This window comes from Hyperolius riggenbachi, chromosome 11, assembly GCF_040937935.1.
Source record: "Hyperolius riggenbachi isolate aHypRig1 chromosome 11, aHypRig1.pri, whole genome shotgun sequence".
NCBI lineage: Eukaryota > Metazoa > Chordata > Amphibia > Anura > Hyperoliidae > Hyperolius > Hyperolius riggenbachi.
The window spans coordinates 203,268,326-203,284,698 of NC_090656.1; the positions used below are offsets into that span (position 1 = coordinate 203,268,326).

Sequence of the window (16,373 nt, forward strand, 5' to 3'; positions counted from 1 at the left end):
GTCGCGAGCGCAGCGGTTTTGCGACTCTATAGTCGCAAAACCCAGAAGTGGGACGGGGACTGGTGCATCGGCGAGTGGCTGCGCGGGCACCGGATGTCGACGGGGGACCGTTAGAAGCCCCGGGTAAGTTCAACTCTTTTTCTCCCTACCACCTCAGAAGAAGCATTCACAATTGCTTAGGCATCTGCAAGCCCTCTTCAGGCTGTATGCTCCCTTGCCATTCTCCCGGACTGATCTGATCCTCCTCTAGCTGGACCGGTAACTTTGTTCAGTCGTGCTCTACTGCGCATGCGTGGCCTGTCTGTATCCCCGTCACATTCTGGTTGCTGGGATTGTTCTCAATAGTAGTACTGTGCAGGCGCAGAATACTCCCAGCCACGAGCGCAAATGGGGTGTGTCCATGGCCATGCCGTGCATGGGCGACTGAATAAAGTTACGGAGCTAGCTAGCAGAGGATCTGGGGGGACGGTGAGGGAGCACACAGTCTGAAGGGGACCAAGGAAGCGCCAAGTAAGTATCAATTTTATTTGCTTCATCTCAGGTAAGCAAACCTGAGGAGAAAAAGTTTTACAGCAAACCTGTGAGTGGAAACAAAATAGATTCTTAAAGTGAACCTGAACCAAGTAAATTGATTTAAAATACACACATAATGTACCTGCAAATGAATATTACATACCGTACTTAACTCTCCATCAGTTCCTCTCAGAAGCTCAACATTTCCTTCTAACAACGATTCCTTCCAGTTCTGACAAGAGCGGTACAAGCCCCACTGCAACCAGTCTTGTACCGCTCAGCTAGGGGAGGAATGTAGCTGCTGCAAGTCTGTTTGCAAACTGCATAAAAATTAGAATGAACTAGCAAAAACGTGTATCTCATTGACCATTCCTAGTCCTCTTTTCCACGGACAATTGATCTGCGTGCTCAGCAAGCAGTTACCAGGCAGCAGTGAGCAGTTACCAGGCAGCAGCAAGCAGCTGTGAGAGTTTGACAGGCATTTCACTGCGCATCAACAGTCCGTGGAAAAGAGGCCTTACTCTCTCAGGTTTTGTGGCATAGTTATGCTTGGTCATTTTCCTGTGACATGGCTGTGATCACTCACTTTGGTGTGACATGGTTGTTTGCTACTCAGCTTACTTTAGGCTGGGTGCACGTATGGCTGTGCGTGAAAGGTCGAGTTTTCTGTCATGTATGTTTTTTATTGTGGTCTTTTTTCCCCCATATGCGTTTTTCTAGCTTTTTTATGCATGCGATTTTACACGTTTGCGGTACGCAAATACAAAACACGTATGCGTTTTTCAATTGCGTTTTATGCAAATCACTAGAAAGACAACAGGAAGCGGAAATACATCAGAAAACATTAAAAAAAAAACGCGTATAAAAATGCATTACATTGCGTTACCATTGATATTCATTATGATGCGTTTATGAAAATCATGCAACAAAACCAGCGTTTTTTAAAAACGCATGCTTTAAAACGCATACAAAACGCATATGCGTTTTTTAGATTACGTCACTAGCAGGGACGCCCCGTGCAGGCAGGTCTCCCACAAGTGTCCCCTACTTAACCACTCACCTGTCAACCACATTCTGGAAGCTGCAAAAAAGAAATTTAAAATCACAAACACTGGTTCGCACGACAGCCAGGGGCCCCAGACTCTCTCACTGGCCAGGGCCCCTACACCCACATGCGATACCCAAAGGAAAGTGCAGGTGAGCCCTGGTGGTGAGAGGTCCAGGGCTCACCTGCACTTTCCTCTGGGTATCGCATGGTGGTGTAGGGGCCCCAGCCAGTGAGAGAATCCGGGGCCCCTGGCTGTCATGCGAACCAGTGTTTGTCATTCCCTCTGTCTTGGCATTGTGGAAGGTAATGACGCAATGCAGGAATCACTCCATTACATGGCTTACCTGTTCTAAAGCTGCACTTGCACACTGGAGAGTGGGTAATTGGCTGGCTGGACTCTCCCAAAGGTAGGAGGCACTGCACAATATCAGTGAAAGCCCACCTTTAGAGGACCCCAGAGCCCAGGCAGAAAGACTCAGAGTAATGTTAGTGCATGAAGGTTATGAGTGCAGTGATTCAAGTGTACCCGATGTGACATGTGATAAGATAAACGTGTGTATACAGTGCAAAACATATTAATAACCAGGCAGTTTTACCTGAATTTTGCTGCCTGAAAGTTAATTTTTAGGCATTGAAGTAACAGCTTCTGTCTTGTTGTCGGGGATATAGTAAACTTCACTGATAAGCAGATTACAGCCACATAAGTTTTCCTGGCAGGATACAACTTCTGAGAGCAGAAGGAGATTAAAAAAAAAAAGGGCAATCATTAATGAATTTTAACTCTGGGTTACTTAATAGGCTGCCACTGAGCAGAGGCAACAAAAAATTCATTGTACTTTGTAAATGTTTAAATATAAAATAAAACCACCATGGGATATCTAAAAAAAAAGTCCTTTTTAGGAGTAGGAGGATAAATTGTTTATCTCATTAGTTTATTTTCACCTTGGGTACAGCCTCGGAAGTCCTTTAAGTTACATGTTCTTCATTAAGGGGCTGGCAGGCAGTGGTCATAAGGAGTCCTTGGACTGGCAGAGCTGGCAGGCAGTGGTCATAAGGAGCCACATATGGGAACCTAGTATCGATTCCGACCTCTGTGACCCCTGCTGCCAGCCAGAAGGATATTGCAACTGCGTAGTGTACTGCATCACATATGGGGCTTGATTCACTAAACCGTGATAACTCAAATACCACACCTTTAAAGATATCAAAGAAAGCACACTTTATCAAAGTTAACACACCTTATCAGAGTAGCATAGCGAGCGCTACGAACTTATGCCTGCTAATTGGCAATAAGAAGAAAATACATATATCCAGGCACATCGCCTCTAGTTAGGACGTTAAATAAATTATTAAGGAAAGGCAGGTGCTGAAGGGGGTGTGGCTAGAAAACAGCAAAAATCTATTAACCCTTCGCACTCTTGCATGCAAATGTTCAAACAAATACATTCACAAATTCACTCATCCAGGCACAACTGTTATCCCTACAGCTAAGTTAAAAGCCGGGGTTTTAGTTCACAGAAGAATGCATTCTTATGCTTAGTCACCTATACTGCGCAGAAGTACCCAGGTAAACATAGGTGTCCTAACTCTGGCCCTGTAACATGCATAGTGCAAACATGCAAACACATTTAATTGCATCAAACCTATCAATGGATTAGGAGCACACATCCTGACGTCCTCTCCTGGGACAGATAGTGCATCTTACCAATCGCACAAAGGAGCTAACGTTATGTATCCATGTGCACCATGCACATACACCAGCATAAGCTGTGTGCATGCTGACAAACACATACATGAACTAAAACCCCGGCTTTTAACTTAGCTGTAGGGATAACAGTGGTGCCTGGATGAGTGAATCTGTGAATGCATTTGTTTGAACATTTGCATGCAAGAGTGCGAAGGGTTAATAGATTTTTGCTAATTGGCAATGGCACTTGTCCTGCCCTGAGCCCCTGCGGGTTCGTAGCGCTAGTTATGCTACTCTGATAAGGCGTGTTAACTTTGATAAGGTGTGACATCTTTGATAAGGTGTGATATTTTTTCATAAGGTGTGATATTTGAGTTATCACGGTTTAGTGAATCAAGCCTCTGGTGTGAATCTGGCCATGAAAAGGCTCTGTAATGGGTTTGATGCCATTAATTATGTGAATAAGGCTCTAGTGCAGGTGTTCTTTATTAATAATAAGGTTTCCTGCTCTTTGCAGCTGATTACCCCTGCAGGAAGAGGAAAATTTCTGGGCAAATGGGGTGCACAATCCAGGCTTGAAATGAAGTACGATTTGTGCAGTCAATGCTGGAAATTCATTGCTGGTTCCAAATTGTAATGGTAAGGTATTTAATATTATTTAGTATTAATATAGCGCTGACCTCTTCTGCAGGGCTTTACAGGGTATACAGTAGAATCTTGTTATAGTAAACTCCTGATATAGTAAACCGCTGGCTGTAGTAAACTTAGTCTGTAAGTCCAGACTGTGTATACCAGTGTATACAGTATATACAGTATATTAACATTCAATTAAAAAAAAGCTGTGCAGGACTTATATATATATATATCATGGCAGATTTTTTGTGAGGGTAGCATGTCACTTTTAGTAATGTACCAGGGGTTGGAGTTGGCGGGAAAATGCGTCAGGGACTCGTGTCATTGTGAGGCAGCGGAGTCTGTCGCTGACTTCTCTCTCCTCTTTACAAGAAATGTTATTCCTGAGAAATCAGCAGCTTCCTCATTTCTGTGACTTGAGAAACCCCCTCATCAGTTTCCAAATGTCAGAAAGTTTCTTAAAGAAGCACTCTACTTACAGATCTTCCGTGTTTCCCTAAAAATAAGACAGTGCCCTATATTAATTTTTCCTGCAAAATATTTGCTAGGCATACCTCACAACGTTTTGAGAACAGGAAGAGGGATGCTTCAGCCACACCCATGCCACACATGGTATGAAGATTTTATAAGAAAAAGTGCTTTTTTTGTAATTCAAGCCATACTGGTCCTTTCTATCCTGGTCCATTTTCCTTTATATTGCCAATTGAAAATAAGAAATATATCAATTTAAAGGATGGGAATAAAGTTTAGAGTCAATTAAACACATTTTCCACTAGAAAAAAATACATATATTTACATAGGTATGTACATGAGTACTGAAAGAGAGGAGAAAGAGGGACGGTTCCCAACGAGGGACTGTACCTCCAAAAGAGAGACAGTTGGGAGATATGGTGCTAGGGCTTATTTTCAGGGATGTCCTATAGGGCTGCACGATTTTCCGGTATTAAACCGAAACCGCGGTCCCTGTGAAGACGATCTGGGGATCGTCAGTATCCGGCGGTTTTCGATTTTTAGTTCCCGCTGTGCCCATGCTTGGCCGCATGGTCCGCCTACCGCTACGCGCCGAGGAGAGACGCCGTAGTGCATATTCCATATGTTAATGAGCCGGGGCAGTGTTCTCCCCAGAATTTTTTTCCAGCCGGGTGGCATGAAATAGTAGCCGGGTGGCATGAAAAAGCAGCCGGGTGGGACGAGATGAAAATGCAGGGCAACTCTGCTTACAGCATATTAGGAGGTGAGGAGGTGAGCCGATGACAGCCGGGTGGTCACCAAATCTAGCCGGGTGGAGCACCCGGCTAAAAGAGCCTGGGGAGAACACTGCGGGGGGGGGGGGGCGAGTCCAGCACAGAGCTTCTCCAATCGCTGGAAACCAATGGAATGACGGAGGCGGTAGGCGGAGCTGTACGCTTTGTACAGCTCCGCCTACCACTGCAGTCATACCATCACTATCCAGTGATTGGTGAAGCTGTGTGTGCCGCTCCGGACTGGACTCGCCCCCCCCCGCTCATTAGCAATCATGAATATGCACTGCTTCTGTCAGTGGATCCGCCCCCGCTGCCCGGCTCATAAGAGTCACGTACGCCGCACATTAGTACTACCGCACGCACATTGTTAAGCCAAGGGGTCATCATAGAGGGCTTCAGGCTGTATAAATGTGCATTGCCTGAAATGCAATGCGAATGCACAGCAAAATTTTCTGACACAGAGCCCGCCATAGCTAGGCTCCTGACCCCGCCCGTTTTGAAGAAAAAATTGTGAATAAATCGAAATCTCAATTCCTAAGAGAAAAATCGCAATTTCGATTTTTACCCAAAATCGTGCAGCCCTAGTCCTATATTTCTAGGAACACACAAGCTCCTGTGCTGTGCGTCCTCCTGCCTTCCCCACTTCCCACTTCCTCTGCTGGATCTACCTCTTGAGTGCCGCTATGTCCCCCTTGTTACCTTTAGTGTCCTCCTGGTTTCCCCAGCTATCCCCTCTCCTCTTGTCCTCCACTATGTCTTCCGCTGTCCACCATGTTCTTCTGGTTTCCTCTGATGTCCCCCTGGATTACCCCCAGCTCCATGCTGCTGTGTCACTGAGGTTCAGCCTATGGGGAAGAAGTACAGCAACTTGTGTTTCTACTGGAGCCGATGGTCTAGCAGGCAAGACCAAGGCTCTGTTATTGGGCCAATCACTGCACCCGAGTAGCAGCGAGTTTAGTGATTGGCCTAATGATGAAGCCAAGGTATCAACCGTGAGACTTTTGTTCCAGTAATAACACAAGTTGCCATCCTTTTTCCCCTTCTGCCTCAAGGGCTTATTTTCAAGGTAGGGCTTATATTTGGAGCATGCTTGAAATTCCTGCTAGGGCTTAGTTTCAGGGGATGTCTTAATTTTAGGGAAACAGGATTTTTCTTGGTAAAGTGTGGTGGGTGGAGCTAACTGCTGGTTTCTCCTGTCTAATTGGGACAAATAATGAGGTAAATCTCTCTGGCAGCGACACAGAGAGACATGGGCAGGCATTTTGGTAGTCAGGAGGTAAAACATCTGCCAAGGTTTTATTGCCTTGTATCACTTCCTTTCCTGGTGATCAACAGTGAATTTACATTATAACCTAGGTGGTCACTGAAACAGGAAGTACGTGAATCTTTTTATAATCGAATGCCCCTACCGCCATTCACCCGACCGAACGCTTTTGAAATTGTTCCAGCATGCCAGATTGATTGTTTAAAATAAATCAAAACAAAAGTCGGACAGCTACAATGCGGCTCCAATCTATGCCAGATTCGATCATTGTGATCAAATCTGCGTGATATCAGCGCCACAAATCGGGTAATGTATGGGCAGCTTTAAGGTGAAACGATTGGGTGTGCAGGGTTCAATTTCCTGATGACACACCCCCTGCTGGACTCCTTCCCCCCCCCCCCCCCCCCCATATGTTATGTGTATCTCCTGGACCGGTGGTAAGTGTTGCAGTCTAGTTTTGGCTTCCCTGTCCACTCGTGCCTTCTCTTATGTCCCGTGTCTTCTCTCCATTGCTGACGGGGGCACCGGTTCCCCTGCAACCCTGCTGCATGTACTAACAGCAGGATCAGTGGGTACAGGTGGCAGTGGAGAATGACGCGGGACGCAGGATGACCGCAAAAGTGGACAGGGAAGCCAAAACGAGACTGCACCACTCACCACCATTTCATGCTGAGATCTATTGGAAATCTGTGGATAGATGTGTGGCAGCAATACATCCCTCTCTGGTCATATTTAATCAGAAAAAGATCTAAACCTGTGGTCCCATCGGCCAGTGTATGAGCACCTTTTATTATCACCCTCTAGCTTCATCTTTTAGTGCTTTTATCGCAGGAGAGTGTGTTATCTTCTCTAAGGGCTGGAACCCACTAGAGCGATTTTTTTGAGCGTTTAGAGAGCGATTCAAAACGCTAGCGAATTACCTAAACACTCAGCTAATGTTAATGGATGGGCCAAATTCCACTGGACCAATTGCAAAATTGCTATTGCAGGACCTGCAGCATTTTGGTGGCGTTATCGTTTCTGCAATGTAAAATATATAAACGCTGGCGTAATCACTCATGAATTGCTATACAGAGCGATTTTGCTAGCGTTTTTAAATTACTGCACACTGTAAAAAAAATTAATTAATTGAAAGGACCAATCAGAATTAAAAATGCTAATCGCAAATCGCTACACAATTGCCTGCAAAATTGCCAGAAAACGCTCATGAAATCGCGTACAAAATGCTCATTAAAAACGCTAGCGATTAGCGATAGCGCTTTGTAGTGAGTTCCAGGCCTAAATGTGTGTTTACCTTTTGAAAGGAGCAGCAAACAATGCAAAGGGGGAGAAGGGAGTTTGGAGCCCTGAAGAACGCAAATTGCCAAACGCAAAAACGCGTAGCCGGCACCATTTTCAGGCGATTTCCTAGAGATTGTGTTTCAGTGATATAGAAGCGCTAAATGCGATCGCGGGAAAATCGCTGCAGTGTCCAGTGATTTTTTTCTGCGTTAAATTGAGGAAAGATCACTCCTGCAAAATTTGCGCTTTCAAGTGTGAATGGGGCCTAAGGGACAGGAGGTGTTAATAGCTGCAGTACTGTATGCAGTGCAGTCTATAACTCCTTCTGGGCCCCAAGTGCAGCTGTTAATTCTTCCTGGTCCCTAAGTTCAGCCATTAACTTTGCTGGGTAGACTTATACTTGAGTCAATAGAAAATTCCCGCTAAAGAGGGTTGAATATTGGAGTCGACTTATACACAATGTCAACTTGTATTTGAGTATATACAATTATTAGAAAAAAAGGCTCCTGAATTTAAGAACTATAATGAAAATAATATAATTAACAAAAAAAAAATTTTATTTTTTTTTTTACAATATTTTATAAATTATTTAGTCAATGTTCGTCCGATATATAATCTCTCCTATTCCTTATTTATACTCTGAACTTTATCACAGGTGGCAACATTTTTGGTCCTGGCAGGTGATCTCTGCGGAATATTTGTTTACTGAGAATTCCGATCCAAGTTAGAGATGGCCCGAACCTCCGATTTTAGGTTTGCGAACCTCCCGCGAAAGTTCGGTTCGTGCGAACTTTCGTGAACCACAATAGACTTCAATGGGGAGGCGAACTTTGAAAACTAGAAACATTTATGCTGGCCACAAAAGTGATGGAAAAGATGTTTCAAGGGGTCTAACACCTGGAGGGGGGCATGGCGGAGTGGGATAGACGCCAAAAATCTGGATCGGACGCAAAGCAGCGTTTTAAGGGCAGAAATCACATTGAATGCTAAATTGCAGGCCTAACGTGCTTTCAAACATCTTGCATGTGTATACATCAATCAGGGAGTGTAATTAGAGTACTGCTTCACACTGACACACCAAACTCACTGTGTAACGCACCGCAAACAGCTGTTTGCGTAGTGACGGCCGTGCTGGACTGGTGCGCACCATGGCCAGAGTGCAAGCCGTGGCGGTTTTCAAGCCCATATGGCGGCCGGGCTGTGGTAGCTCAATGATAGAACAACAGAGACTGTCCAGCTGATCAAATTTGGTCTGTCCACAATGAAGCAATGACCTTATAAACTTTGGTTTGCCCCCCCCCAAGACACTCATATAGTCGGCGGTCATTGCTTCATTGTGATACGCAAGCCCCTTCACCACGGCAAGGTAATGATCACGAAGGGGAATTGGCACATGTACATGCCTTTTGTTTTGTTGTTGCAGCTGCAGTGCAGCCAGAAAAATTAGGCAGGCATTCAGGAATCCGCCTGGAGTCCTGGACCCTGTTGGTGGTGGCGGAGAAGGCAGTCAAGCGGCCTGCGGGCAGAGGTGCTGTGTGGAGAGTGACTAAGTCTTGGGGCAGGCAGTCACACGGCGTGCAAGCAGAGATGCTGTGTGTGGGGACTGACTTAGTCTTCGGGCGGGCAGTAGCCCTCCGGGATCCATGCCTCATTCATTTTGATAAAGGTGAGGTACTGAACACTTTTGTGACTTAGGCGACTTCTCTTCTCAATGACAATGCCTCCAGCTGCGCTGAAGGTCCTTTCTGACAGGACGCTTGAGGCAGGGCAAGACAGAAGTTGGATGGCAAATTGGGACAGCTCTGGCCACAGGTCAAGCCTGCGCACCCAGTAGTCCAAGGGTTCATCGCTGCTCACAGTTTCTACATCCACATTTAAGGCCAGGTAGTCAGCTACCTACCGGTCCAGGCGTTGGTGGACAGTGGATCTGAAAGCGCTAAGGCGAGGAGCTGGACTAAAGAATGTCCGCATGTCCGACATCACCATGAGATCGCTGGAGCGTCCTGTCCTTGCCTGTGTGGACATGGGAGGAGGATTACTGGTAGTGGTACCTTTATTGCGTTGTACTGTGACATCACCCTTAAACGCATTGTAAAGCATAGTTGCCAGCTTGTTCTGCAAGTGCTGCATCCTTTCTGCCTTCTGGTGAGTTGGTAACATGTCCGCCACTTTGTGCCGATACCGAGGGTCTAATAGCGTGGCCACCCAGCTCATTCCCCTTGAGTTTTTTTATACAGGTAGGTAGGTATATGCAGTAATGGGTATTACAATGTGCACCTGTCACACACACAGGTAGTCACTGAATGTGCTGGGTCTGGCAGTGGCACACACAGTATGAATTATCAAGGCTGTCTATGCAACACAAGTGTCAGTGGGACACACAGAAAAAAAATTAGATCACAAGAACAAGATTAGCTCTCAAAAGACCTGTTTTGGGGTGCTATTTTAGCAATAAGAATCAGCAAGGAGCAAGCTAACAAGCCTACAAGAACCTAACTGATCTTTCCCTATGAGAGAGTCAGAGAGTCTGCACTGCAGCAGCTGTCCCTTCTCTATTTACTGCAGGCACACGAGTGAGTGTAATGGCCGGCGGGTCCTGCCTTTTATAAGAGGGAGAGTGGCTCCAGGAGGGAGTGTAGCCTGATTGACTACAATGTGCCTGCTGACTGTGATGTAGAGGGTCAAAGTTGACCCTAATGGTGCAGTATGGGGATGAACGGAACTTCCGGAAAAGTTCGCGGTTCTCCACGATCGAGAACCCCGGAACCGTTCGGGCCATCTCTTATCCCAGTACAAAGTATACCTGGTCTCCCAGAATGCTCTGGGAGGAGAATCCCGCATATCTAATCAGCCTATACTGTGACATCACTGGGAGGGAGGGGTAACATACCAATATACAGCAAAATTTACTGTAGATATAGGAGGTGTTTCTAATACCAAAACCAGGAAAATTACCATAAAAGTGGGCCTCCTGAATAATTTACTGCATTCTACTATGTGTCACTACAGTGCCACTTTAAAGTAAACCTTCAATGAAAAAGAACCCCTGAGGGGGAACGTAACTTGGAAGGGGGAAGCCTCTGGATCTTATGAGACTTGCCCCGTCCTCTGGATCCTATTTCTGACAGAGCCTGAACGAAAGCCACAAGTGCACCTGCCTGAGGCTCTCACAGAATTGTCATGGTCCTGAATAGGTTGGGGGTCCCAGCGCAGGATCAGGAGGACGGGAACAGCCTCATTAAGTTCCTGCTTTCGAGGGCTGCCAGCGCTGGATCGGGGCTGCTGGAGAGAACAGGGGGATGCCTCAGGATCTAGAGAAGCCCCGCAGGGGCTCTTTTTTTGTTACAGGTACACTTTAATGAAGATCAAGAATTCTTTAGGTGTATTAATAATTAAAACTGCAATGTCCACATTAGAAATGAATGGAGTGCAGCAGCTGTCGGAAAAGATCACAGCCTGGTGCTCTGGAGGTCTGCCTGTGCTGCAGGAAGTGGCTGATGTAGGGGTTCCTGATCATTTGCCATGGACAGGATTAGGAGACTTGTTGGCTGCGTTTCTGCTGCTCAGGATGTTTGCATGACATGTATGAGACAGCCCTGCTGAGATTTTGCCCTGCACTGGTCAGTCGCTCCTCCAGTCTCCGCTGCTGTGATTTATGATACATTCCCCCGTCTGTAGCATGACTCGCCGGATGGTCACACTCCTCCCCAGAGTCCACAGCGCTACACTCCACTCAATTAGCCAACAGAACTCTCCTAATGAGCCGCTCATCGATACGCCACTTCCAAGAAAAGCCTAATTAAATCAGACGTTGTGTGAGCGAGGAGGCGGCCGGTAATGAATGGCGCTCAGTCTCCGCAGCATGTCACGTATGTCGCGCAGCCCCTAAAGTGCAATTCATAACCTCTTGTCATACGCGATAAGGCGCCCTGCTAGGAGACGGGAGGCTGGTATTTGCATTCTGTCACAGTGGCTTATTGCTGGTCCACAGCGAGCCGAGACTCTCTGCTTCTCCCCATCCCGGTCGCTGAGCCCCCAAAATGGTCTGAAATGGTGATTACTTGGGATGTTTTCATCCGATCACCAATTTTATAAATGTGGCAAATGTCATTATCGCAGAAAACAGCCTGTTGACCGTTATACAAAAAAAAAAAGCTGACCTGAACCAGGGGCATCACTACAGGATTTTGTTACAGCTTACAGAACTGCAATAAATCTGCAGCGTGTCTACATTTTTGGTTTCATGGAAGCAGAGAAAGGATTGAAGCGGACCTGAACTCAGAACGTCCTCTCTGCTCTAAAAGATACACAACAGCATAATAACCTTTAAACAAAAAAACATTTCTTTGTTACAGCTGATACAAATCCTCAAATATATCTGCAGTCTGTCTACTTCCTGATTCATGGAAGCAGACATATTGTTAACATCCCGTGCTTTCAAATGGCCTTATCTGCCGTGGCAGTCAGGTGACACAGGAGAGAGATCAAATTACAACTTGTGATTAAACACAAATGAGGGGGAATTAAACAGGCTAAACTCTCTGAATACATACAGGGTGCATTTCTCTATGTTTTCCTTCTGTCCTGTGCAAGAGTTTAGGTCCAATTTAACCACTTCACAACTGAGGGGTTTTACCCCTTGAACACCAGAGCAATTTTCACCTTTCAGTGCTCCTTCCATTCATTCGTCTATAAATTTATCATTACTTATCACAATGAATGGAACTATATCTTGTTCTTTTCGCCACCAATTAGGCTTTCTTTAGGTGGGACATTATGCCAAGAATTATTTTATTCTAAATGTGTTTTAATGGGAAAATTGGAAAAAATGTGGGAAAAATTTATTATTTTTCAGTTTTCGGCCTTTATAGTTTTTAAATAATGCATGCTACTGGAATTAAAACCCATGACATGTATTTGCCCATTTGTCCCGGTTATAAACCGTTTAAATTATGTCCCTATCACAATGTTTGGCGCCAATATTTTATTTGGAAATAAAGGTGCATTTTTTTCAGTTTTGCGTCCATCCCTAATTATATAGTTTATAAAGTAACAGTGTTATACCCTCTTGACATAAATATTTTAAAAATTCAGTCCCTAAGGTAACTATTTATGTATTTTTTTAATTGTAATTTTTTTTTTAATTACAAAAAAGAAAAAATTGGGGAGTGTAGGCGGTAATGAGTTAATTTTTAGTGTAAAAGTAATGTATTTGTATATGAAAAATGCTTTAGAGTGTAGTTTTACTATTTGGCCACAAGATGGCCACAGTGAGTTCTTGTTTATGCGGCCTGCAAGCGTAAGTACACTTGCAGGAAGAGTTGGGAGGCTGGGACACTGATTATTTTCTCACGATGATCGCTGCTTCTCGTAGAAGCAGCTGATCATTGCGGGGGGCAGAGATCAAGGAACGGGAAAGGTTTTTCCCGTTCATTGATCTCCGGGCAAGCGGGCGGCGGCGTGCACGAGCACGGGAGCGCGCGGACGGGCGAGCGGGAGCGCGGACAGCGGCGGGAGTGGCAGGAGCGGCGTCCGGTACGGATTTCTCCGTCCCTTGGTGGTAAAAGGGTGGAAAAAGGGACGGAGAAATCCGTACCACTGGGGGTAAAGTAGTTAAAGAGGAACTGTGGTGGAAAAAAAGGTGGTGACATCTTTACTGCTGGCAAGGTGCAGCTCTGCAGAATGTTTTTTTATTCAGCGTTCCCGAAGCCAGTACTAAAAAATTGCCTGGTTTCCTAGAATTTACTTGGGGCCAGAATTCCATATAACTAAACAGCCTAGGCTGTGACATCTCTGGGAGGGCGGGGTTACATACCAATATGCAGCCTTATATAAATATAGGAAGTGTTTTTGATGCTGACACAAGCATGATTAGTGTAAAAATTGATATCTAAAATCATTTACTACATTTTTCTATATGTCACTACAGTGCCTAATTAATAAGTACACACACTGGATTCAATATGACCAAGGCAGACGTTAAGGACCATCTTAGCCACAAATCTACCGGAGTGCTCCCAGTGCTGCCTAAAGATCTGGTGTGTTGGATCTTTAGAGGCACCGATGTATATCCGACACCTGAACGCATTGTTTTTCCCCTCAACCAGCCAGCTGGTTGCCTCTCTGTTGTGTGCTGCGTGCTGCCCCTTTTTATAGCAGCGCGTCTGTACAGAACTCTACTCCGAACTATCACCTGAGGCCCCCCAGGCGTCACCAGTCGTATGTGTGTACAAGGCAGTAGTGTTAAAGTCGGATAAAACTGTGACATAACATTCAATAAAAAAGTGTTTTCCTGCTTTGTATTACCCATTCAGTTATCATATTTGCTCCTGTGCACAAGTAATAATGAAAATATTCACCCCTGATATTCAGGGATAGAGGGCAGCCTGCACAGGACACAGTCCCACCCCAAATAGACAGGCAGGGTCTGGGCTGTCATGTGACCACAAATTCCCACTGGAGTAAAGAGGCACTGCAGTCAAATAATGAACAAAATAATAAGTAATTAAGAAAATTGTTTTTTTTTTTTTATATATTCGTTTATAAATTAGTCAGTGTTTGCTCACTTAAAAAATATTTACTTTCGCTAATTTACTTTCTGAAATGTATCACTGGCGGCAACATCTTTAGTCTGGCAGGTCAGCTAGTGGCTGGATAGTGTACTGGTTAAGGGCACCTGGCTAGGGTCAGTACCTATTCAGTAAGGAGTTCAAGGCAAGACTCCCTAACACTGCTGGGTGGCCTCTTGAACGCATCTCAGTGGCTCCAGCTCTTGAGTCCAACAGGAGAAAAGCGCTATACAAATGTTCAGATTATTATTATTATATCTACAGAATGTTCATTTACTGAAATGGGGGTTTGGAGAATTCCACATAATCAACAGCCTAGGGCAATCCCCAGTGGGAAGTGTTTCTGATGCTGAAACTTGGATATTTAATGTAAAAGTGAGTATCCTGAATAATGTACTGCATTCTACTGTATGTAACTATGGTGCCAAGTTGGCATTTTTGGTAACTATGGCAATGTATTCTGGCATGACGGTAGATATTAGGGTGCTCGGGTTTCTGTCCTTAGCTGAGCTTTAATCATTTTGCATGAATCTATTACAAGTGTAAAGAATGCTTGTAATATTTACTCAGAGTTCCGCTTGACAGGTGACGGCCATTGATCATTGTTTAGCAGGTTAACTATTCCCAGCCCAGCCCTATGTGGCTCATTAGCTGCTGGTGAATGATTGCTGGAGGTTATTGATTGGTTACACTCAGTTAAACAAGGTAGCTTGAGTTCCATTTACTCTCTCCAGGATTCCTTACATGTTTGTACAGTACACACGCCAGGAGCCCCCATGCTGACCATAGATGTTAACTGCTTCCAGGCCGCAGTAATTGAAATCTACACCCTGTTTATGGCTGCTTATTCTTGCTAGGGTATAGATTTCAATTACTGCGGCGTGCGGACCCGCCACTCACGACAATCTTTCCCTCGCCGCAGGCCCTTGCTCTGCGGTCGCTATGACGGTGAGTGTGACCAAGATGTGCTGTGGGTGGACTTAAAGAGAACCCGAGGTGTGTTTAAAGAATGTTATCTGCATACAGAGGCTGGATCTTCCTATACAGCCCAGCCTCTGTGGCTATCCCAAACCCCACTAAGGTCCCCCTGCACTCTGCAATCCCTCATAAATCACAGCCGTGCTGTGAGGCTGTGTTTACATCTGTAGTGTCAGTCTCAGCTGCTCCCCCGCCTCCTGCATAGCTCTGGTCCCTGCCCCGTCCCTTCCCTCCAATCAACAGGGAGGGAAGGGATGCAGGTGGGGACCGGAGTTCTGCAGGAGGCAGGGAGAGCAGCAGACTGACACTATAGAGATAAACACAGCCAGCTCTAACAAGCTGTTTGTCAGCAGCGTGGCTGTGATTTATGAGGGATTGCAGAGTGCAGGGGGACCTTAGGGGGGATTGGGATAGCAACAGAGGCTGGGCTGTATAGGCAGATCCAGCCTCTGTATACAGATAATATTCTTCAAACCCACCTCGGGTTCTCTTTAAATACTAGCAAAATTCAGGTAGTCCCCGGTTAACATACAAGATAGCGTACAGGTGGTGCCCTCAGTTTAGGTAGCAAGCTATAGGTGCTGGAGGATAGGTAGCCAGAATCAGAATTTATTTCCACCAAGTACAACGGTGGATTGTACCCGGAATTGGTTTTGGCGCATACAGGGTCGTTGATGAAAAACAAGAAAATGGCATGGTTAAGCATGGTACATACATAGACATGGGACAAGCACACATAGGACAACATTACAGCTTGTGCATACAATTAAGCAGTGCGTCGTATACAGTTAAGCACATACGTATAAACAATAAAAGCAAAACCAGAGAGCATTACAGCATACACGTACAGTTAACGTAATACAAACAGAGAAAAACATACACTGATAGCAGGAACAGATAAGAGTGGGACTGGAGAAGCAGCCTGAGAGCTGATCTGAGCGCTGACATTTTCGGCACTGGACGCTACACAGCGACACGCTCCCAACAAGACAGGTGCTCCGAATGTCCACGAAAAGTAGAGAGGAAACTGAGGGGGATCATGATGGAGGCAGACAGCAGAGTATCCTGGTAGAGAGTGGATAGAGAAAGAGAGAGATAAAGAGAGGGATAGCTAAAGAGAAAATGAGGAAAGAAAGAGAGAGAACCAAAGCGAGAG

General features: G+C 45.4%; 1 protein-coding gene across 3 annotated transcripts in view; it reads left to right on the plus strand.

The window, feature by feature from the left end:
• CALCB (calcitonin related polypeptide beta) overlaps positions 1-16,373 on the plus strand; it is a 73,072-nt gene that overhangs the window by 1,072 nt on the left and 55,627 nt on the right. For all 3 annotated transcript variants that reach the window (XM_068261760.1, XM_068261759.1, XM_068261758.1), the window contains exon 2: positions 3,766-3,887. The gene's annotated coding sequence lies outside the window, so the exon portion shown is untranslated. The remainder of the gene's footprint in view (positions 1-3,765; positions 3,888-16,373) is intronic.